Source organism: Hyla sarda, unplaced genomic scaffold (genome assembly GCF_029499605.1).
Source record: "Hyla sarda isolate aHylSar1 unplaced genomic scaffold, aHylSar1.hap1 scaffold_1203, whole genome shotgun sequence".
Lineage (NCBI taxonomy): Eukaryota > Metazoa > Chordata > Amphibia > Anura > Hylidae > Hyla > Hyla sarda.
In genome coordinates, this window is record NW_026607826.1 from 77,369 (window position 1) to 102,264 (window position 24,896).

Sequence of the window (24,896 nt, forward strand, 5' to 3'; positions counted from 1 at the left end):
TTATAAAGATTTTTTTTGCCTCTATTCACAATAGGGAACATCTTCCACTAATGGACACTATTTTATTCCACGTGATTCTGCACCATTCTTAGATTATAGTGGATACTATCTTATGCCTCAGTTCAATAATGTAATGCTCCCGCACTAAAATTATTTAGAAAGCTTTGTAAAATTTTGGAAGGAGTTACATTACTGTACTAGTGAACTAACATATTAATCTTGTATTTATTATTTGAATGGTGCTTTTTCAATAAATATTATTTTTCAAATGTTCTCCTAGAAAATAGAAACATAATGTAATTTTAATATTTTTATATAGACATATTTAGTATTTATTTTAAAATCCATTATTCCATTTTCTTCTTTAGAAAATGCCGGGCTGCATTGTCAACGGTTGCAAGTCAAGGAGCGTAAAAGGCGACCATAATATCATCATGCATTCCTTCCCAAGAGAGAGGGATCGTATCATGGCATGGCTATTAGCTACAGATCAAGAGTTTCCCAAAATTGATGAACTGGTTGACCACATTCATCTCTCTAAAACGAACAATTATCGGCTCTGCTCAGCCCATTTTAAAACTACTGACTATACCTTTAATCCAAATTCAGGAAAACAGAGGCTCACCCCCTTTGCCGTTCCTAGTATTTTCCTACACGGGATATACAAGTTCAAGCTGCCGAGGCAGTTGAGGCTGAAATCCTGAATCCTCAAAAGAGGAAAAGATTGGATGAAGACGTAGCTTCAACCAATGGTTTAAAGCCAGGGGAAATGTGCCCAACCTGCCGAAATATTGTACCTCATGTTAACCCAACTGAAACGGAGCCACAAGCCTCAGAGATAACGAAAAAGGAAGCAGCAACTATATTTGACAGGAATTGGGGAACCGGAAATCAGTGTATACAAGTAAAACCTACAACTTTCTCTATAAAAATACAATGCAGAAGACTGGTTAAAAAAAAAATCTTGAGAAAAAAAAAATCAAGACAAAGCTTGGTATTTGGAAACCTGCCTTCGGAGCCATTGCAAGGTGCCAGTGTAATATTTTCGACTCCGAAAAAAAATATAGGACCAACTGGATCAGCAACTCTTAACAGTGTACCTGAGTTTCAAGAAAGTTGTAGAGCTAGACACGAACTACTACCTGCCACGCTTTTATCCGAATTGACAATTTCACCTATACAACCTATTGAAGACCCTGAAGTCACTGTTATTGTGGAGGAATCTACTCTGCATGCCCCTATATCTGTTTTAGAAGTAGATAAAAGTTTATCAACAATCACAACTCCAGTCTCAACAAATGAAAGTAGTTCAAGTGATGATGAGGGAGACTCAGTTCATTCAGATGATGAAGACTACGAAGAAGAGGACAGTCAGCATGTGCTGAGTGAAAAATTTGTAAATGTAAATGTACCACATCATGAAGAAAGAAAATTCATAGTTTATGAAAGCTGTTTGGACACATTACTATACAAGATGCCTTGTACCTCTAATCCACCCTGCAACAAAAAAATACTAAGAGTGTATAAAAAAACAAAGGGATCATATATTTCAGTCTTTGCTGAATTCGAGGCCAAACATTTAAAATGCATATGGCAGAGCCAGCCCCGATTGGGAAAGAAACCATTTGGAAATTTACAGTTAGCTACTCCTATCATTACTAGTGGAAACACTTACATCAAAATCCAACAGTTCCTAAAAATATTTAATATTTTGGGAATTAGCCAGGCTACTTACTACCGTATCCCAAAAATATATATATTTCCTGCAATTGAAAATTCTTGAACAATTAATCAAAAATTAGAAATGGAAAAAATATCACAACATGCAGTATGTGTTGCTGGAGATGGACAATGTGATTCACCCGGGCACAGTGCAAAATATTGCATATACACATTGATGGATGTAGAAACTAACAAAATATTGAATTTCAACATTCAACAAATCGGTATTGGTTTATCCTCTGTTGCCCTTGAAAAAATAGCGTGCAAGAATGCCTTGGAATTTCTACTGCAAAATAAAGTGGACATAGACATCATTTGCACTGACCGGCACGTATCCATCAGAAAAATGCTGCGTGAGGAATATAAAACAATTGGTCACCAGTTTGATGTCTGGCACTTAGCTAAATCTATAGGAAAAAAGCTACTTGCCGTCAGCAAAAAAAAACAAAAAACTGCCAAGATTTAGCAGAATGGATAGGACCAATTAAAAATCATTTATGGTGGAGTTCTAATACTTGTGAATGCAATCCAGATGAACTTGTAAACAGATGGAACTCTGTCTTGTACCATGTCACCAACGTTCATTTTTGGAAGGATGATAATGGTCAGGAATCATCTTGTCATCATGACCAACTCCCTGAGGACATTCAGTCCACCCGAAAATGGTTAAAAAAACAAAGTGCCTGTTATGTTGAACTTGGAAAAATTGTCATGGATACAAGACTACAAAAAGACCTTAGACATCTTAGCAACTTTTGTCACACTGGAGATCTGGAAGTGTTTCATAGTTCACTAACAAAATACAGGCCTAAAAGACTTCATTTTAGTATAGACAGGGTGTATGCTCGAACACAGCTTGCTGCTCTTGACCATAATTATAATGAATAGAGTGCAAGCAGTTGTTACAAGAGAGACTGAAACTAGCGGACCTTTAGGCACACCGAGGTACAATCTTGCCTATTCAAAAGCCCGGAAAGAGTGGTTTCTACGATCAGTGTATGAGCCAACCACTCAGGAATTCGTCTCGAAAATCATGCAGGATGTAATGGGACTTGCTGATGGAAACATTTCCATAGACTGGACCTCTCGCCGGTCAACAATGCCTTCTAATATAGCACCAATTGAAAAACCAGACAAACAATCAATGGTTGAAAAACACCACTCAAGATTTAAATTTTTTACTTGTTTGTTATGTGCTATATACTTGTTTATGTGCTATATTGTTTAACATGCATATTCATGTATATTTTCATGAGTAAAAAATACTTTTTTTATTAATGGTTTATTATTATAGTGTTGTTTATTAAAAAATATTATTACTACTTGTTTTTGTGAAATGTTTTCATTACAGAAAATAAATTTTAATCATCAATTGTTAAAAAAAAACGTAAATCAAAAATATTCAGTTTCTAAGGAATTAATATTTTTTTTATATGCCATATAAGACTACCTTTAAACAAGGTAAAATTTTATAGAAAACCGGGGGTTATCTCATACGCCAGGTGCTGCAGCTGGCCGAGATACAAGGAGTATGGATTATCTATTTTTCAGTTGGTATGTATTTAAAATTTCTGCTTTATATAGCAACTGAGAAATAATATCTTCTCTACTTTGAATTGTTGCCATCTTGACTATTTATTCCACACACAATTCTTCACTGTTAAACATGCAAAACAAACACATTAGGATCCGCAATTATTTTACGTGGGCAACAGAGGGGTGTAGATGAGTGTACATGGGTAACAGAGGGGTGTACATGGGTGACAGAGGGGTGTAGAGGAGTGTATATGGTTTATAGAGGGGTGTAGAGGAGTGTACATGGTTTATAGAGGGGTGTAGAGGAGTGTACATGGTTTATAGAGGGGTGTAGAGGAGTGTATATGGTTTATAGAGGGGTGTAGAGGAATGTACATGGGTAACAGAGGGGTGTAATTGGGTAACAGGGGTGTAGAGGAGTGTACATGGGTGACAGATGTGAATAGGGGGTAGACATGATTGACGGGGAGGGGGAACATGTGTGACACTGAGGACAGGAGGATGAACATGGTGACACGGGTGTGGACGGGGGGGGGGGGTTGACAGTTGGGGTGGGTAGAGGGTGACCTGGGTGACACCGCAGTGACGGTGGCACCGCAGGTATTACAGCTTCTTCACCATGGCTCCATTTTTGCCTCACTGGGCCGCAAGGGGGAGTGGGACACTGTGCGCAGTTCGCACGCAGGCTTCCCTTCCACCCTGCGCCGTCAGTCATCAGCGAGCATGCCAGGGCTGGAAATAAAAAAATCAACGGAAAAATAAACTCCAACAATGGGAAGTGTCAAATGGAATAGCAGTGTGCCGACCGCGTTTGGGAAATGACTGGTGTAGACAGATTAAAATAGACAAAATAAAATAACCACCATAAAAATTTAAATAACTAATTAATATAATATAAATAACAAGATAAATAAACATAAAAAAATTGTAAACAATAAAAGTGCAATGTAAAACTGTAATAACATGAAAAGTGCAGAAAGTAAGTGTCATAGTGAATCAAACATCAGCAGCCATGTCACTTGCTGGGTATTCATCAGGCCAGTGGAATCCAATATATTGCCCGTCAGGATCTGGAAATTCAGACCTAATAAAATTGACGACACATGATGGTATTGGCTTTCGTCGTTTAGGCCCAAGGATTCCATGCGCAAAACAAGAGTAGGATCTATAAGCGGACTTGCGAATAACCCTACAAATAAAATAAGATTAAAATAGTGTAAAAATTATGAATAATTTACAGATATGTGGATTTAGATTCAAATTTCACAATCGTGGGGGAAGACTTATAAAGACCTACATCATGTTGTTACACTTACATGAGTTCATAAGGCTGTGGTGGAGCTAAAACCATGTGCTACCGTATCCCTGCCGTATGGTAAATCATTTCAATGAGCCGACCGGAGTGATCCTCAGTGAGGTTGGCTCATTTTTGTCCCGTATGCACTTTCAACCGTACCTAAAAAGGTGAAGTAAAACCATGGTCGACTATGGCTTTAGGTCTGTGGAAAAAGCGCATACAGGGCAAAAATGAGCCAACCATAATCGGCATTTCACTCCGGTCGGCTCATAGAAAGGAATTAACATATGGTTGCATATGGCAGGGATACGTGATCCCCCGGTTTTATCTCCCCCAGCCCTATACGCTAAAGTTTGTGTAAATGTACTTTGAGATTGGTAAATTATTTGCACACAAAAAAATAAATAAAAAATAAAATGAATTGTAATAGCAACTGCAATTATGTTCATGTAAACACAGAGAAATGCTGATATGCACATTTTTAATTTTTCAAGTTTTATGAAAAGGTCAAAAAGAGAGAGTAATATTTAAAAACATTAAAAAAAATGTTTCTAAAAAAGATATAAAAATTTATATACAATACAATATTATTACCTATTGCGATTTTTTAACAATTCTTTGGCACTTATTCATCCACTGAACTTTTTTCTTTAAATCTCAAGTTGACTAACTCCTCGTGTTGTAGAATACAAGTTAGTCCTTTATCAAAGTGGGGATTAAGAATATCCTCCTCCTGGCAGCAGATGCTCTCATCTCTTGTTGGCATAATTTTGCAATTTTGGCACTTGCACCAATGTGTATTCCCAATTCTTGGATCATTATAGTTCAATGTGGTTCAATGTGGATAAATGTAAAGTTATGCATCTGGGTACTAATAACCTGCATGCTTCGTATGTCTTAGGGGGGATTAAACTGGCAGAGTCACTGGTAGAGAAGGATCTGGGTGTACTTGTAGATCACAGACTACAGAATAGCATGCAATGTCAGGCTGCTGCTTCCAAAGCCGGCAGGATATTGTCATGTATCAAAAGAGGCATGGACTCAAGGGACAGGGACATAATACCCCCCCTTTATAAAGCATTGGTACGGCCTCACCTGGAATATGCTGTTCAGTTTTGGGCACCTGTCCATAAAAGGGACACTGCGGAGTTGGAAAGGGTGCAGAGACGCGCGACTAAACTAATATGGGGCATGGATCATCTTAGCTATGAGGAGCGATTAAAGGAGTTTCAATTGTTTAGTCTTGAGAAGAGACGTTTAAGGGGGGATATGATAAACGTATATAAGTATATTAATGGCCCATACAAAAAATATGGAGAAAAACTGTTCCAGGTTAAACCCCCCAAAGGACGAGGGGGCACTCCCTCCGTCTGGAGAAGAAAAAGTTTAGTCTCAAGGGGCGACACGCCTTCTTTACCGTGAGGACTGTGAATTTATGGAACGGTCTACCTCAGGAACTGGTCACAGCAGGAACAATTAACAGCTTTAAAACAGGATTAGATACATTCCTGGAACAAAATAACATTAATGCTTATGAAGAAATATAAAATCCCATCCCTTCCCCAATATCGCGCCACACCCCTACCCCTTAATTCCCTGGTTGAACTTGATGGACATATGTCTTTTTTCGACCGTACTAACTATGTAACTATGTAACTATGTCACCTGGGATGTCATTGATGCTTGGCCACTCTGGATCGTTTTGGAAAGAGTGCTCATGTAGCTCGCCATGTAGTTCTGCCTTTTTTCTTAGTCTTTCCAGAAGAGCTTTTCGTTTCTAAAAATGAATACAAAAAGATAAAAAATTGTATACAATAAAAAAATGTAATCCTCTTGAACAATATATTAAATGGACATAGAGGTGTCACAAAAAATTTTGGGGACCACTTACAGTAGCCCTATGGGGGACTGTTTTATCCAAACCCACCAGTTCCTGCTAAAATGTTTGTGCAATGCATCAAGCTACAGACAAAATAGGAAAGTACAGAAATTTAGGAATAAATTAACCCATTAAACATTATCATTTTGGTGAGTCAGAATACCATTGGAGGCTGAGTATGAAGTCAGCCTCCATGGTCTATTGTTGGTGTATAGGAATGAATGGGCTAGATCTATAACATTGAGATTTTTTGCCCATTGAATTCAATGGCCCATTGTGGTCTATGGAGATCCTGTGTCAAATGAAGTAGGAAACTAAACAGCAGGGTACTGGTAGTAATATGTATGGGAGACCCTGGTGTGGGTTCAATTACTGGGTTCAGCTCAAGTTGTGTGATTATTCTTTAATTAGGTTTGACAGATATAGGTCAATTGATACTTTGAACCGTGGAAACTAGGTTGATTGGATACCATAAATGGGCAACTAGGTTAATTGAAAAAGGAGGTAATGTGTTGTATTCAATTGACCTAGTTCACAAAAGTTCAAACTAATATGAGTATAATCACAGAACTCTATGGGGGAGATTCATCAAAACCAGTGTAGAGGAAGAGTTGTGCAGTTGCCCATAGCAACCAATTGGATTGCTTCTTTCATTTTTTAAAAGGCCTCTGAAAAATGAAAGAAGCAATCTGATTGGTTGCAATGGGCAACTCAGAAACTTTTCCTCTGGACAGGTTTTGATAAATCTCCCTCTATATCAACAGAGGAATTGATACACATTACTAAAAGGACACTGCTGTTCAGCTTTCTTACAAGTTTACCACAATATCGCCATAGACCACAATGGGCCCTTGGATTTAAATAGACAAAAAATCACTATGTTATAGATTTATTTATTTTATTTATTTATTTATTTATATAGCGCATACAGATTCCACAGCGCTTACAATTATGGGGTACAAACAAAGACAAGTATCAGACATAAAATTACACAATAACTATTCAAACAAGAGGTGTGGGGATATGTTGAGGATATGTTGGGGATATGTTGAGGATATGTTGAGGCCAATTAGAGACTACTGTAGGCCTGTCTGAAGAGATGTGTTTTTAAGCCACGTTTGAAACTATGGATGTTGTTGTTGAGTCTGAGGGATTTAGGGATAGCATTCAAGAGAACCGGTGCAGCACGAGTGAAGTCTTGTAGACGGGAGTGAGAAGTTCGGATTATAGAAGATGTTAGTGTGAGATCATTAGCAGATCGGAGAGAACGTGTAGGATGGTAGACGGAGATGAGAGAGGAGATGTAGGGAGGTGCAGCATTGTGGAGAGCTTTGTGTGTGAGACTGAGGATTTTGTACTGTATTCTGGACTGAATTGTTAACCAGTGTAGTGACTGGCACAGGGAGGAGTCGTCGGTGTAGCGGCTGGAGAGGAGATGAGTCTGGCTGCGGCATTAAGGATGGACTGAAGAGGAGAGAGTTTGGAGAAAGGAAGGCCTATTAGTAAAGAGTTACAGTAGTCGAGACGGGAGTGAATCAAAGCAATAATGAGAGTTTTAGCAGTTTCAGTAATGAGAAACGGGCGGATTCTGGAAATGTTTTTTAGATGCAGGTGACAAGAACGTGAAAGAGACTGAATATGGGGAGTGAAAGACAGATCAGAGTCAAGTATAACTCCAAGACAGCGAGCCTGCTGCCCGGGAGTTATGGTAGTACCACATACCGAGATGGAAATGTCAGGGTTAGGTACAGTATCAGTTGATGGAGAAAAGACAAGAAGTTCGGTTTTAGAAAGATTTAGTTTCAGATATAAAGAGGACATGATGTCTGAGACGGCAGCGAGACAGTCACTGGTATTCTGTAGGAGTGCAGGGGTGATGTTGGAGGAGGAGGTATAAAGTTGGGTGTCATCAGCGTAGAGGTGGTACTGGAAACCAAATCCACTGATTGTTTTCCCAATCGGGGATGTGTAGAGTGAAAAGAGTAGAGGACTTAGGACCGATCCCTGGGGAACCCCGACAGCAAGGGGAAGAGGAGAAGAAGTAGAGCCAGAAAACGAGACGCTAAAAAAGCGGCCAGAGAGATAGGAGGAAAACCAGGCGAGAGCAGAGTCCTTGAGACCGATGGAGCGGAGACTACTGAGGAGGAGTTGATGATTCACAGTGTCAAAAGCCGCAGACAGGTCCAAGAGAATCAGTAAAGAGAAATTGCCATTTGATTTGGCCATCAGAAGATCGTCAGTGACTTTGGTTAGGGCCGTTTCTGTGAATGGAGTGAATGGAGCGGAAACCAGACTGTAAGGGGTCAAGGAGAGAGTTCTCGGAGAGATAGCGGATAAGGCGGGAGTAGACTAAGCATTCCAGGAGTTTGGAGATAAAGGGGAGATTTGAGACGGGTCGATAGTTGGCTGCACAGGAAGGGTCCAGAGATGGTTTTTTCAATAGTGGGGTTATGATAGAGTGTTTGAAGGAGGAGGGAAAGACCCCAGAAGAGAGGGAGAGGTTAAAGATTTTAGTTAGGTGACAGCTGATAGCAGGAGAGAGAGACTGGATGAGGTGTAAAGGCATGGGGTCACTAGAGCAGGTAGTGGGGCGGGCGGAGGAGAGGAGCTTGGAAACTTCATCCTCCATTACAGGCTCAAAAACTGAGAGTGATGAAGAGGAGACGTGGCTGGGAATTGGATCAGAACTTTTAGGGGACTGGGAGAGGATTTCATCACGAATTTCATCGATTTTAGTTTTGAAGTATTTGGCCAGGTCTTCAGCACAGAGATCAGTGATTGGGGTCTGTACTTTAGGCCGAAGGAAAGAGTTGAACGTGTCAAAAAGGTGTTTTGGGTTGTTAGACAGAGAGGAGATGAGGGAGGTAAAATATGTTTGTTTGGCGAGGTGAAGAGCGGAGTAATAGGATTTAAGCATGAATTTATAGTGCAGATAGTCTGAAGAAGTCTTAGTTTTCCTCCAGAGATGTTCAGCACACCTAGAGCATCGCCTGAGAAAGCGGGTTGTTAGCGTGTGCCAGGGTTGCTGCCGTCTGTGTCGGGAGATTCGTGTTTTAGAGGGTACCATTTGATCCAGGGTAGACTTTAGGGTGTCATGGTAATGTTTGGCTGCTAGATTAGGGCAGGAGAAAGAAGAGATTGGTGATAGTGAAGATTGTAGAAGATAGATGTAGCCAAGTGGTCTTCAAACTGTGGCCCTCCAGATGTTGCAAAACTAAAACCCCCAGCATGCGTGGACTGTGAGTGAGTTGTAGTTTTGCGACATCTGGAGGGCCACTGTTTGAACAACACTGATCTAGCCCATTCATTCCTATACACCAACAAATTAACCCATTAAACATTTGAGGTTTGTTTAGTCAAAATACCATTGGAGGCTGAGTATGAAGTCAGCCTCCAGGGTCTATTGTTGGTGTATAGGAATGAATGGGCTAGATCTATAATATTGAGATTTTTTGCCCAATGAATTCAATGGCCCATTGTGGTCTATGGAGATCCTGTGTCAAATGAAGTAGGAAGCTAAACAGCAGGGTACTGGAAGTCAGCCTCCAGTGTCTATTTTTGGTGGATAGGAATGAATGGGCTAGATCTAAAACATTATTTTATTTTATTTTTTTTATTTTGCCCATTGTGGTCTATGGAGATCTTTTGTCAAACGGGGTAGAAAGCTAAACATCAGGGTGCTGTTAGTAATGTGTAGGTTAGACCCTGGTGTGGGTTCAATTACAGTGTTCAAATGATCTTCAAGTGTAGCTTGTTGATATGCTTACCGGCGTTATTTCATGTATTGTTGCAGCTGTTTCCTCCTCACTGTCACTTTCCGTCTCCTGTTGAATACTATAATCTTCCTATTTAAAAAAAAAAAAAAGTGAATTAATATAATAATAAGTATTTAAAAAAAAATAAAAAAAATAAAATATATATATATATATATATATAAATAATAAAGAATATTAATTACCTCATCAGAAGATTCTTCAGGATTATATTCTTCATCCCTTTCCTCCTCTGCAGCGTATGAATATCCAGTTGCCTTTAGTAAATAGATTAATAGAGTATGTAATAGCCTAAAGCAAAATTCTCCATTACTTGGTTTTGGTCTTGTTGAGATAACATGTTAGTGGCTATCATCCTTTTTCAGTACAATAATCAATTATACAAGGTTTAATAATACTCTGCACATTGTATTTATAGCGACAGCAAGCTAGGGCTGCTCAATATCATATTTTGAGCCTGCATGCTATGCACGCTCAGCTAAGCAAACTCATTATCATGTATTGAGTGTGCATGTTATGCACACTCAGCTATGCAGGCTCATTATCATGTACTGACTGTGCAGGCTATGCACGCTCAACATCAGGTATTGATCAGATAAGCACGCTAATTATTATGTATTGAGTGTGCATGCTATGCACTCTCATTATGATGTATTGAGCCTGCATGCTATGCACGCTCATTATAATGTATTGAGTGTGTAGGATATACATGTTCAATATCATGTATTGAGCATGCATGCTATGCACACTCATATATTAACGTTCATTATTATGTATTGAGTATGCATCCTATGGATGCTCAATGTAATATATTGAACATGCATGCTACACACTTTCATTATGATGTATTGAGCCTGCATGCTATGCATGCTCATTATCATGTATTGAGTGTTTATGCCATGCACGCTCAATATCATGTATTGATTGTACATGCTATGCACGCTCAATATCATGTATTGACTGTGGATGCTATGCATGCTCAATAACATGTATTGAGCATGCATGCTATGCACGCTCATATATTCACATTCATTATCATGTATTGAGTGTGTATGCTATGCATGCTCAATATCATGTATTGACTGTGCATGCTATGCACGCTCATATATTCATGTTCATTATTATATATTGAGCATCCATGCTATGCACTCTCATTATGATGTATTGAGCCAGTATGCTATGCATGCTCAATATCATTTTTGAGTGTGTATGCTATGCATGCTCAATATCATTTATTGAAAATGTATGCTATGCACGCTCAAAATATTCACGTTAATTATGTATTGAGTGTGCATGCTATGCATGCAAAATATCATTTATTGAGCATGCATGCTACACACTTTCATTACGATGTATTGAGCCTGCATGCTATGCATGCTCATTATCATGTATTGAGTGTTTATGCCATGCACGCTCAATATCATGCATTGATTGTGCATGCTATGCATGCTCAATATCATGTATTGACTGTGGATGCTATGCATGCTCAATAACATGTATTGAGCATGCATGCTATGCACGATCATATTTTCACGTTCATTATCATGTATTGAGTGTGTATGCTATGCATGCTCAATATAATGTATTGAGCATGCATGCTATGCACACTCATATATTAACGTTCATTATTATGTATTGAGTATGCATCCTATGGATACTCAATGTATGCTACACATACATGCTACACACTTTCATTACAATGTATTGAGCCTGCATGCTATGCACGCTCATTATCATGTATTGAGTGTGTATGCTATGCATGCTCAATATCATATACTTACTGTGCATGCTATGCATGCTCAATATCATGTATTCAACATGCAGGCTATGCACGCTCAAAATATTCATGTTTATTATTATGTATTGAGTGTGCATGCTATGGATGCTCAATATCAGGTATTGAGCATGCATGCTATGCACTCTCATTATCATGTTTTGAGCCTGCATGCTATGCACGCTCATTATCATATATTGAGTGTGGATGGTATGCACGGTAAATTTCTGATTTTGGACTCATTTGGGACTTTGGATCACTATCTATATTGTAGTGCTGCGGTTTTATTGAGTAACACCGGATCACTCCAGTATAGATGGTGAGCAAAAAAAGCACATTTATTCCATTGGGGGGAGGTTATGGTGTTATGTGCAATACAGTCTAGATGGTGATATAAATTGTGAATTCATTCCATCAATAAATATGCACAATTTTTGAATGGAATAAAATCTTTTTTTTTAATCACCACCTATCCTGAATTGCTGCGGTGTTCCTAATGCAATAAAATATGCAATCAGTGAGCACATGTACAGGATAAAACCGCAGCAATGCAGTATAGGTCAGTGGTCCCAAAACTGTGGCCCTCCAGATGTTGCAAAACTACAATTCCCAGCATGCCTGGACAGCCGTTGGCTGTCCAGGCATGCTGGGAGTTGTAGTTTTGCAACATCTGGAGGGCCACAGTTTGGGGATCACTGGTATAGATGGTGGAAAAAAAAGAGATTTTATTCCATTACAAAAATGATGCATCATTTTTGAATGGGATAAAATCACTATTATTGACAGCATTTATAATGCACTGCTGGCTGCAGCCATTCATTTGGGAGTGCAGCTTTATATGAAAAAATAAATAAATAAATTCACAAAGCTGCAATCCCCAATGAATGGCTGCAGCCAGCAGTGCATTATAAATGGTGTCAATAATGGAGATTTTATCCCATTCAAAAATTATGCATCATTTTTGATTGGGATAAAATCACTATTATTCACACCATTTATAATGCACTGCGGTCTGCAGTCATTCATTGGGGATTGCAGCTTTGTGAAATTTTATTTTTATTGTTTTGGGCATATAATCAATTGTACTACCCACCATTTTGATATTATAAATTCCCTCAGGGCACAGTACAGCAGCTCCGTTCTCAGACTCTCCTCCTCTCTGAATGGTATGTGCAAAACCAAACAGAAAGGAGGAGACTCAGAGGCTGCCGTCCCTCCCAGCCTGTATGCGCGCCTGTATGCGCGCTCCCGACATTGAGCGCAGAATACAGCAAGATGGGCGGAAGTGGTGGCCGGCGAGGCTTCAGATGACGTCACGTCGGCCCGCCCGCCGACTTCCTGCAATCGTGAGACTGCTCAACTCTGAGCTACCGAAGAGGAGTGGAAAAAGGTATTGTTCTAATGTTTTAAGAGGATAAAAAAAACAGGGATAGATGTAGACAGTGTGAGGGAAAGATGGGGAGGGGGAATATGGACATTTTAGTTGAGGATAGCTACTCTTTAAGAGCACATACCTCAGCTCTTCAATAAAATATTTTTTTTTATATATCTATATATATATATATATATATATATACCGTATTTATCGGCGTATAACACGCACTTTTTAGGCTAAAATTTTTAGCCTAAAGTCTATGTGCGTGTTATACGCCGATACACCCCCAGGAAAGGCAGGGGGAGAGAGGCCGTCGCTGCCCGCTTCTCTCCCCCTGCCTTTCCTGGGGTCTAGAGCCCTGCTGCCGGCCCTTCTCACCCCCTGGCTATCGGCGCCGCTGCCCGTTTTGTCCCCCTGACTATCGGTGCCGGCGCCGACAGCCAGGGGGAGAGAAGGGGCAGCAGCACCCATTGCCGGCGCCGCTGCCCCGTTGTCTCCCCCCATCCCCGGTGGCATAATTACCTGTTGCTATGCGCTGCACGGCGCGGCGCACTGACGTCATGCGCCGCACCGTGCATAGCAACGACGCAGGGGACGCGCGCCGGAGGCCTGCAGCAGCGCGGACCCGACCCAGGTAATTATGCCACCGGGGATGGGGGGAGGCAACGGGGCAGCGGCGCCGGCAATGGGTGCCGCTGCCCCTTCTCTCCCCCTGGCTGTCGGCGCCGATAACCAGGGGGTGAGAAGGGCCGGCAGCAGCGCTCTAGACCCCAGGAAAGGCAGGGGGAGAGAAGCGGGCAGCGACGGCCTCTCTCCCCCTGCCTTTACTGGGGGTTTATCGGGGTATACACGCGCACACACGCACCCTCATTTTACAATGGATATTTGGGTAAAAAACTTTTTTTACCCAAATATCCTTGGTAAAATGAGGGTGCGTGTTATAGGCCGGTGCGTGGTATACCCCGATAAATACGGTATATATATATATATATATAGATAGATAGATAAAAAAAAGTCAGTTCTGTTATGGTGAATATATTTATTGTGTGATTGACAATTGATTGGTAATAAAGGTTTTTTCAATCAAAAATCTGTTCTTATCAGTTTAATATCTGATACGTCCCCTATCTGGGGACCATAAATTAAATGGATTTTTGAGAATGGGAGCCGATTTGGAAACTTGCTTCCGTCGCCCAATGCATTGACCCGATATGGCAGTATCTTCGGGTACAGTGCACCACCCCATTCCAGTGTTAAAAAAGACAGATTCTTATTTAATCCTCTGTGGGTGCTGCTGCAGCTGTTGCCTGCCTTGTCATGTCAATCAGTCTGGCTGCAGCAGGTGCCGCTGCTGTCCAGACCCAGTACTGCTGAATGGCCTCCTTAATTGGATAAGCTCATCGTATCCTCACAAAAAAAAAAAAGAGTTCCACAATTAGAGACCACAATAATGAGTTGCACTGACTGGTTTATGAACGTCTATCCATTTGGCGTTTTACTGACCATGTTTGCACACTGATTGATGTCATAAAAACTAAAAAAATAATAATAATACTAATCTAGCACACCTGTGCAGGTTTGACATGACATGATACGTAGCTGTCTTGCAGGTGGTGCTGAATCCTGTTAAATGATGTGAGGGTCTCATGGTTATTCACAAGGGTGCGTCATTGCTGTTGCTTGACCATGCATTGGTTCTGTGGTCAGTGAATGATAAAAACAAAATTTGCCATCCATTGATTGATGAGAAATCAGCCATGAGGCATTTGTTTTTAGAAACTGCTGCTCACAACCAATGTTGCAATGGAGTGTCTCCATCTGCTGGTGGTATTGGATAAGCATTAGTGCTATGATGGGGTCTGAAGAAGAAGATGGAAAAAATTAATAAAAAAAAGAAAGAAAGAGAGAGAGACTGTCTGAGTGAGTGGGTAAGAGAGAGAGTGAGTGAGTGATTGAGTGAGTAATTGAGTGAGTGAGAGAGAGAACAAATGAATTAAAGTGAGTGAGTGAGTGAGTGAGAATGAATGAAAGTCTGAATGACAGAAAGAAAAAAGTATGAAGAAAGAAGTATGAAGAAAATAAAATGTATATGGAGTTGCAAACATGAGTGTAATCTACAAAGCTGTTGAGGCTGGTCCTCATGGGAGGATTGTTGCACCCAGGACCTTTAGTTCTATTAAATGTCATTCAATGCCACTGCCAGGTGTAAACAGCAGAAGAACCAGAAGCACCAACAGCACGACCATGGGTTGTCAGATTACCCTGATTCAGCAAAGAGTCCAAAAGGATGCAGGTGAATACTGTTTATTTTCAGTTTCTCGTTCCAGTTGGTTTGATTCCGTGTCCGGACAACCAGGGAGATGGCTGCAGGCAACAAAGGTAGGCGTGTCCCCGCTAGCCGTCGGGGACCGGACCGAGATGCCTGTTGAAATCTTTCAGCAGGCATCCTGTGAAAATGCCTAGGAGGGTCCTGAGAACCCCCCATGTCGGCCATGGCGGCAAATCGACGTTTGTGGCAATTCCGGGCTGATCGGGTCTCTGATGACCCGATTGCCCAGGAAAATAGGGATGAAAGGATTTGTCAGTGACAGCCCCAATCCTCCTAAGGGATAGGAGCGAGGTGGCAGTGGTGCCATCCCCCCCTATCCCCTGCCATTAGTAATGACTACTGACCAATGGCAGTTAAAGGCGGAGGGGTTACCATGGAAATTCCCCGCTCTGCCCGCCCCTGGATGTCAGGCAGAGAGGGGGGGGGGGAGAAGATGGTGGCGGTACCTGGGGGTTTGCCCCCCCCTCCATGCGAATGTACAGGGTACATTCACAAGGGGCGGGGGTTTACAGTTAGTCTCTCGCTGCAAGCTAGAGATGCAGGAAATTTTCTGCTGCAGCTCAAACTCCCAGCAGGAAACTCACTGTAATCCCCCGGCAGTCTGAATGTACCCTAAAAACACTACCTATAAACATACCCCTACACAGTCCCCCCCCCCCCCAATAAAAATGAGAAACCTCTGGTATGGCACGGTTTCTAAAACGTAGTCTTCAGCTGTTGCAAAACAACAACTCCCAGTATTGCCAGACAGCCATTGACTGTCCAGGCATGCTGGGAGTTTTGCAACAGCTGGAGGCACTCTGTTTGCGAAACACTGCCGTAGGGTAATTTTGGTATCCGAGGCAAGTCTAACTCTTGCATCCGTAATTTAGGCCTTAAATGCGCATGGCGCTCTCTCACTTTACCGTACTCGGTAAAAATTGCCCAACAAATTTTGGGGGGCTTTTTCTCCTTTTACCTTTTACAGCGGTTCTGACATAAACGCACAAAAATAAATACCCACATGTGACCCCATTTTGGAAACTACACCCCTCACGGAATGTAAGAATGGGTATAGTGAGCTTTAACACCCCACAGGTGTTTGACAAATTTTCATTAAAGTTGGACGTGAAAATGAAAAATTTTATTTTCTTCACTAAAATGCTGGTGTTATCCCAAATTTTTCATTTTCACAAGGAGTAATAGGAAAAAAAGCCATTGATGGCTGGGAAATATTGGAACATGGAGGTAGGCATCTTTGATGTCCACTGAAGAAAGAAATTCCCCTTGTTCCATGGATGCCACTACCGAACGGAGGGATTCCAATCGGAAGTGGCGGATGAGAAGATGAAGGTTGAGACGCTTGAGGTCCAGGATTGGCCGCACAGAACCGCCCTTCTTGGGGACCACAAAAAGATTGGAATAGAAACCCCAAAAACGTTCCCTTGGAGGAACAGGGACAATAACTCCCTGGAGAAGCAGGGACCGGAGAGCCTCCCGAAACTGTTTTGCCAGAGAAGGAGACCGGGGGGCCCGGGACTGAAAAAAACAATCCCTCGGGAGGGAGGCAAATTCCATTCGGTATCCGTTGGACACCACGTCCCTGACCAAAGAGTCCTGAATGTGTGTGGTCCAGATGTCTCGAAAAAGTAAGAGACGACCTCCCACCCGAGAAAAATCTGCGGGTGGGGGCATCACTTCATGCGGAAGTGGGTTTGCGTTTGCCCGATTTGGCCGCAAAACGGCCGGAACGGTTGGTGTCCAACTTCCAAGACGGGCAAGCCCGGAATGAGGGAGCCTTCTTGTCCCGCGAAGGCGCCTGCCTAGACCCCTTATTAGGGCCAAAAGTCCGAAAGGACTGAAAGGAAGAGGACTTCCTCTGGGAAGTAGAGCGAGCCTTATTTTGAGGCAACAAGGAACTCTTGCCAACCGTCGCCTCAGAGATAATCTCGTCAAGGCGCTTGCCAAAAAGACGGGCACCAGTAAAAGGAAGCTCAGTGAGAGACCTTTTGGAAGCGGCATCCGCATCCCAAGCCTTAAGCCACATGGAACGGCGGAGGGCCGCCAGGTGACCCACAGCAAAGGCAGCACAACGGGCTGACTGCATGGAAGCTGTGCACAGAAAGTCCCCAGCTTTAGAGCATTGGAGAATCAAAGCAGACAGATCCTCTGGGGGGATCCCGCCTGGATACCCTGACGGAGTTTTGAGCACCACACCGATAGGGCCTTGGACACCCAAGCCGAGGCGAAGGTGGGAAGCAGAGAAGAGCCTGCTGCTTCAGAGGCAAACTTCACTAAGGACTCCACCTTCTTGTCCGTTGAATCCTTGAAAGCAGCCATATCTGCTAGCGACAGTGTAGTAGCCTTAGAGAGGCGGGAAATTGGTGGATCCACCAAGGGAGGGGAAACCACCTTAGAGGCAAGGTCCTTGTCGAATGGGTAACACTCCTGAACCTTCTTCATTCCCGGGAGCCTCTTGTCCGGATGTTTCCATGCAGATTCCAGAAGGGTGTCAAATTCAGCGTGAGAGCTGAACCTTTGAGGTGCCAGTTTAGCATGATGAAAAGATACTTCAGGAGTCACATCCGAAGATCCTGGGTCCTCTAAGTGAAAGGTGTCTCTTATGGCCGCAACCAATGAGTTCACCATTTCAACTGTATCCGAGCGGTCCTCCGAGTCAGATGCCAATTAGAAAGCCTCATCCACCAGGAGAATGTGAACAAGTGGGGGGCGACCATGACCGGGTACGCGACTCTTGCGAGGCAGAGTGGCGATTCCGGGAACGTCCTCTGGAGGAGCGACGTTTGTGACCAGATGACACGGGGGGGCGGGACCCACGAGGGGAGCACCCACGTCTACCTGAAGACTCAATGGAAGAGTCAGAAGATACACCCCTAGTACGCCTGTGAGAGGGTGAAGTATGTGGAGAAGAGGAGCGGGGCCCTTTAGAGGGTTGGCACAGGGCAGACCTCTTCAAGGCAGACACCACGTCACGAGAAGCCTCAGCCACCGAACGGGAGACTTGAGTCAAGTCAGCCCATATACTGGGATAGGGAAGAAACCCAGGCTGGAGGGGCGGCCGAATCCACCAGAACTGAAAGAGCATCCGAGGGTACCAGGGGGTCTGGGGCAGCAGAGGAGCATGCAGAGCAAGTGGGTTCAGCAGAACCAGGCATTTTGGAATTACAGTTCTTACAGACCAAATAGGAAACTAACGCTCCAGTTGTCTGTTTAGAGGGAGGAACAATTCTGGGTACGAACATAATGAAAAAAGAACTATCTCACCCGAGTCTGTGTCCCCTGTGGTGGCTGCTGTGAGGAGAACTCCGCTCTGTGTAGATAGAGAGGGAGAAACAGGCCAGCCAATAGCCAGAGAGGGGCGTGCCTGGAGCAGGGGCCCTGTCTGATTGGCCTCTGCCACCGAAAATCGCACGCACGGCGCTGATTGGAGGACAATCCGCACCTCCAGTGAGCTCCGGCGGCCCTGTGGGTGGAGCTGTAGCGCCCCGGCCGCCGAGAAGAACAATAGTAATGGCGCACACTCCTTGCCCCAGGCGCACATGTCAGCCGCATATGCGCCCACGGGGAAGTGAGCGGGCGATAAACATATTCGCCGACAGTCGTCTGCTGCCGAAAGCGAAAGTAAGTCGGCGCTTCATGCGCCCGAACAGTAAAAGCGCCGCGGCTGTCAGCCACATAGTAAGCGCCGCGGCTGTCAGCCGCATAGTATAACACACACACACATGTGCATAATAATAAAGTAAACCATTCATTCCCAATATGCCATTGCTCGCCCCTTTTTTAGAATAAAAGATAGAGCCCCTAACACAGGCCAGCCCCTTGGACCCTGAAAGGTGGGCCAAAAAATGAGGGTCTCCAGAGGTTGCAAGTCAGCACCTAAAGGGAGAAGAATATATACTCACCTCAATCAGAAGTACTTACCTAATGGAGTCTTCTGTGAGGTCTTCAGTCAGCTTTCTGTTACCTGCATCACGCTGAGCTACCATGTGCGAGCAAAGCGAGCAGGGAATAGGGGGACCCGGACCCATGAGGTACAACCCCAGACGCTGACCAATGGCGAGAGGGGTGAACAGCGCATATACGCAATGTCTGTGCCCCCTCAATCACAATGAGGAAACAGTGAGCCGCAGTTCCTGAGTCCCCACCTGAAAACATGAAAGAAAACGGAATAAAAAACTAACACATACCCTAACTAGGAAAAATAAGAAACAGAAGACCTGGTCTGGAGAATTCCAGACCATGTCCACCTCCTTCAGACACTAAGCTAAAACTGATTAGCTCAGGGCCTAGAGGCGGGTATATCCTGCTGGGAGGAGCCGACTTTTTTTGTTGCCATAGTGTCATACCTCCTAGAGACAGCAGCATACACCCATGGTCTGTGTCCCCCAATGGAGCCGATAGAGAAAATCTAATTTTCCATTTTTACACCCAATTTCAACGCAAAGTCGCCAAACACCTGTGGGGGTGTTGAGGCTCACTATACCCCTTGTTACATTCCTTGAGGGGTGTAGTTTCCAAAATAGTATGCCATATGTTTTTTTTTTGCTGTTCTGGCACCATGGGGGCTTCCTAAATGCAACATGGCCCCAAAAACCATGACAGCAAAATTTGTTTAAAAAAATCCTACAGTTGCTCTTTCCCTCTTGAGCCATGTTGTGAGCCCACAAAGCACTTTATGTCAACATATGATGTATTTACGTACTCGAGAGAAATTGAGCTACAAATTTTGGGGGGCTTTTTCTCCTTTTACCACTTTTAAAAATGAAAAAAATGGGGCTACAAGAATATGTTAGTGTAAAAAATGCAGATTTTGATTTTTCTCCTCCACTTTGCTGTAATTCTTGTGAAAGACCTAAAGGGTTAACACACTTTTTGGATGTCATTTTGAAAACTGTGAGGGGTGTAGTTTCTACAATGGGGTCATTTATGGGGTATTTCTCACAGAATGGCCCCTCAAATCCAGTTCAAACTTAACTGGTCTTTGAAAAATTCAGATTTTAAAATTTTCATGAAAATTTAGAAAATTGCTGCTATACTTTGAAGCCCTCTAATGTCTTCAAAAAGTAAAAAATTGGTCAATTTTATGATGCCAACATAAATTAGACATATTGGGGGACATTTACTAATCTAGTCTATTCTGGGTATGCTTATAGACCAGCGTATGTGGTAGTCTCCTGTCTATTGTGCTCCTAATTTATCAAAGGTCTCACAGCCCTTGATAAATTCTGTGCTCAGACTTCAGGGTCTACAGCTTAAACTGCATTTAGTCCTGCTCCAGCATGGTCTGACATTTCAGCGTATTTTGGGCAGATGCGACTTGTCGCACAAAAGTCGCACTTGATAAATTCAGCACCAATGCATTTTCCAATGCATTTCTGTCTAAAATAGACTTGCATGCATCATGTTCTAAAAATCCTCTAGAGCAAAAGTCGCAGAAAAGTCGCACATATTTAGACTGCGACTTTCTGTGCGACAAATTTAGACAGGAAAAATCAGTCTAAATCCTTTGATAAATCTCCCCCATTGTGTTTGTGAATCAATATAAAATGTATTTGGAATATCCATTTTCCTTACAAGCAGAGAGTTTCAAAGTTAGAAAAATGCAACATTTTCAAAATTTTCATGACATTTTGTGATGCAAGTAACCACAAAAATTTACCGCTATGTTAAAGTAGAATATGTCACGAAAACCTACACTAACTAAATCCCTTAGGGATCTCTGGGCCAACTTATTAATGAACAACCTACTTGGGGAAATAAATCCCCTCAGGATTAACCCTGACTAAAGATCCCCTAAAAATTTACTTTTATTAATGCTTCTTTAAAATATTTCTTGACTTGTGTAATTCACATTTCTTGCCACAAGATGGCAGTGGTGTTTTAAAATATTGAACGCTGTGCACAGCTAACTCCGACATAGTTTCCGAAATAGTTTTTCATGATATAAAACGTAATCCTCCCTTCCTTTAAAGTAAGGGAGGATTATGTTTTAATAATAACGCTGTGCCAGTGTCCCCGCTTAGTTAGTAACTCCCATGCCCGAGCTGCAGCAGGGCACCGGAACTAACTAGATAGAAGAGTCTAAATACCAGTCTGTCTGACAGACACTGAGCAATTTCAATAGTACGGAGTTAGCTGTGCACAGCGTTCAAGATTTTAAAACACCACTGCCATCTTGTGGCAAGAAATGTGAATTACACAATTACAGGGGTTCCTGTAAAAGCCAGGGTATGGATTGCATTGCTTATTGCTCCATCAGAGTGGAATGGACTCCTGTCCTTCTTTTAAGCAATGATGTGGATTTAGCCTGTGCTGTATGTACGGGTGGCTGACTGCCACCCACCCAGAGAGTGTATGGGAGACTGCATGCCTCCCTCCTTTCCTATGCATGGGAGGCCGCCTGCCAGCCTTCCTTTCTTCCCTATAAGTAGTGTGAGTGCTCATGAAGGGGGCATGGTTGGTTCCACCCCTTTACCGGTTATCACCTCTGGGCCTTTTGGCTAAGATCAAGTGTAAAAAAAGGGCTTGCGATAGACCGCATCCTTGTGCACGGTATTTTGTGTGAATACTTGCACTTGGGTGACTTGAGAGCACATACCTCAGCTCTTCAATAAAATAAAAGAATATATATATATATATATATATATATATATATATATATATATATATTTATATATAAACAAAGTCCCGAAATCACAGCACCAGTCAGGTCATGGATCTTGAAATACTGGATTATTTTATTCTTCCCCACAGCAAATGCGTGGGGACCTTCACTACAGCCAAGATCGCAGCCATTGCAGCCATCCTCTTATATATTATTATTTTTTCTAATATATGCCCTCATTCATGTCATCTAGAAATAAAATATCAGTTGCATGATAATTTGATGTCAGCATTTACTGTTGTACTATTCAAACATGATTTGCTAGGTTACAAGTGTTTGGTTACAATGCGCATGCACAGCCGGCCGGCTGGATCGCGATATGTCCAGTGTGATAACACGATCGTCGGACCCGTTTGCGCAGCCGCAGAACACAAATGGTGATTAGTGTGGGTAAGGGCATTACGCGCACCTGATCAGCACACATTACTGTGAGCGATCGAGAGCGGAAGTGATGCGCTGATACGTAGGAACTTTTCCGACGCATGCGCAGTCGCTTTGTATACAAACAAGAATGAGAACGGAGATGGCAGCGATCGGCATGTTCTGGGTGCGATCGAGTTATATATTTGGCTGATACTGAAGGTACCTATATAACACTATATAGCACTGTATGTCATATGGCACAGGGCACTTTATATGTGTATTGATTGTATTGTATATAGACGGATGCTATGTCAACTTGACATCACTGTGATTAACAGAGCATTGCTCCAATTAAATTTAAATAGAGGTGCGTTTTTAGATAATTATACATTTGTATCACATGAGTTGTAGCCAATGAAATGTATCTGTGATATATATATATATATATATATATATATATATATATATATATATATATATATATGCACATTTTGTATTTGTATTATGCTTGATAAAGGCTACTACTATATATATTGTTAACAGTGTTTCCCAAACAGGGTGCCTCCAGCTGTTTAGGCTATTTGGGCATGCTGGGATTGATAGTTTTGTAATAGCTGGGGGCATCCTGGTTGGGAAACACTGATTTATGCATGTGTGTGTGTATATATCAATGTTTCGCAACCAGGGTGCCTCCAGCTGTTGGAATACTACAAATCCCAGCATGCTGAGAGTTGTAGTTTTGCAACAGCTGGATACACTCTGGTTGGGAAATATATATATATATATATATATATATATATATATATATATTTTATTTTATTTTTCTTTCCTATGATATATATATACACACACACACGCACAGTAGTGTTTTTCAGGGGGTGTAATCCAAACCTCCCTCTCCGGTGTGTCCAACAATCCGGTGTCAAAATTAAGACGCTGGATGATTGTGAACTGCCCCATTCAAATAAATGGGATCAGTTCTAGCATTAGTTTCCCTCCAGTGCACGCCTGACATATGTGAACCCGGCCTCATTCGATCTGCAGGGTGCCAGTGTATAGTTGGTATCTACCACTACAGTATATGTTATTGTATGTCAGAATATTGGTCTTTTTATCGTGGTTTTTAATTTGGAACAATATAGCGGTATTGTGTGTCTAGCAAATATTGTGTGTCTACAGGGACATACGCTTTGTGGCTTGTGCTCCTGATCATTTAACCCTTTCAGGACTCAGCGTTTTTCCGTTTTTGCACTTTTGTTTTTTCCTCCCCACCTTCTGAAAACCATAACGCTTTCAGTTTTCCACCTACAGACCCCTACAAGGGCTTGTTTTATGCACTACCAATTTTACTTTGTAATGACATCAGCCGTTTCACAATAAAATCTAACTTGTTTGGCTTTTGCGGCCCCACTTTTAATTTTGCCCAGCGCCACATTAAATCTAAAACTGGTCCTGAGTGTATGTGTATGGCTGTGTGTGTGTATATAGGGGCAGTGTATGTGTATGAGGCTATGTATATGGTATGGGGCTGTGTATGTGTGTATATAGGGGCAGTATATGTGTATGGTGCAGTGTATGTGTATGAGGCAGTATATATGTGGGCTGTGTATGTGCGTGTACATAGGGGCAGTGTATGGGGGGCAGTGCATGTGAGTATATGGGGGCAGTACATGTGTATGGGGCAGTGTATATGGGGGCTGTGTATGTGTGTGTAGATGGGGGCAGTGTATGTGTATGGGGCAGTGTATTTTGTATGGGGCTGTGTATGTGTGTATATGGGGGCTCTGTATGTGTGTGTATATGGGGGCAGTGTATGTGTATGGGAGCAGTGCATGTGTATGGGGCAGTGTAGGTGAGTATATGGGGCTGTGTATGCGAGTATATTTGTATGGGTGTATGTGTAAGTGTATGGGGCAGTGTGTATGGTATGGGGCAGTGTATGTGTATGGGGGCAGTGTAGGTGTATGGGGCAGTGTATGGGGGCAGTGTATGTGTATGGGGCAGTGTATATGGTACAGGGCTGTATGTGTGTGTGGGGGGGGGCTGTGTTTGTGTGTATGGTGGACTGTGTGTGGGGGCTGTGTCTATGTGTGTATATAGGGGCAGTGTATATGGTATGGGGCTGTTTTTGTGTATGGGGGCTGTGTATGTGTGTATATGGTGGCTGTGTATGTGTATGGGGCA

The 24,896-nt window shown here is 42.5% G+C and overlaps 1 non-coding gene and 1 pseudogene across 1 annotated transcript; both read left to right on the forward strand.

Moving 5' to 3' along the window:
- The first annotated feature begins 14,412 nt into the window (after positions 1-14,412).
- Positions 14,413-14,599, forward strand: LOC130303249 (U2 spliceosomal RNA). Its single transcript, XR_008853351.1, has one exon. It is a non-coding gene; the product is annotated as a U2 spliceosomal RNA (small nuclear RNA).
- Positions 14,600-22,165: 7,566 nt separating this feature from the next.
- Positions 22,166-22,408, forward strand: LOC130303251 (U2 spliceosomal RNA; annotated as a pseudogene).
- The last annotated feature ends 2,488 nt before the right edge of the window (positions 22,409-24,896 follow it).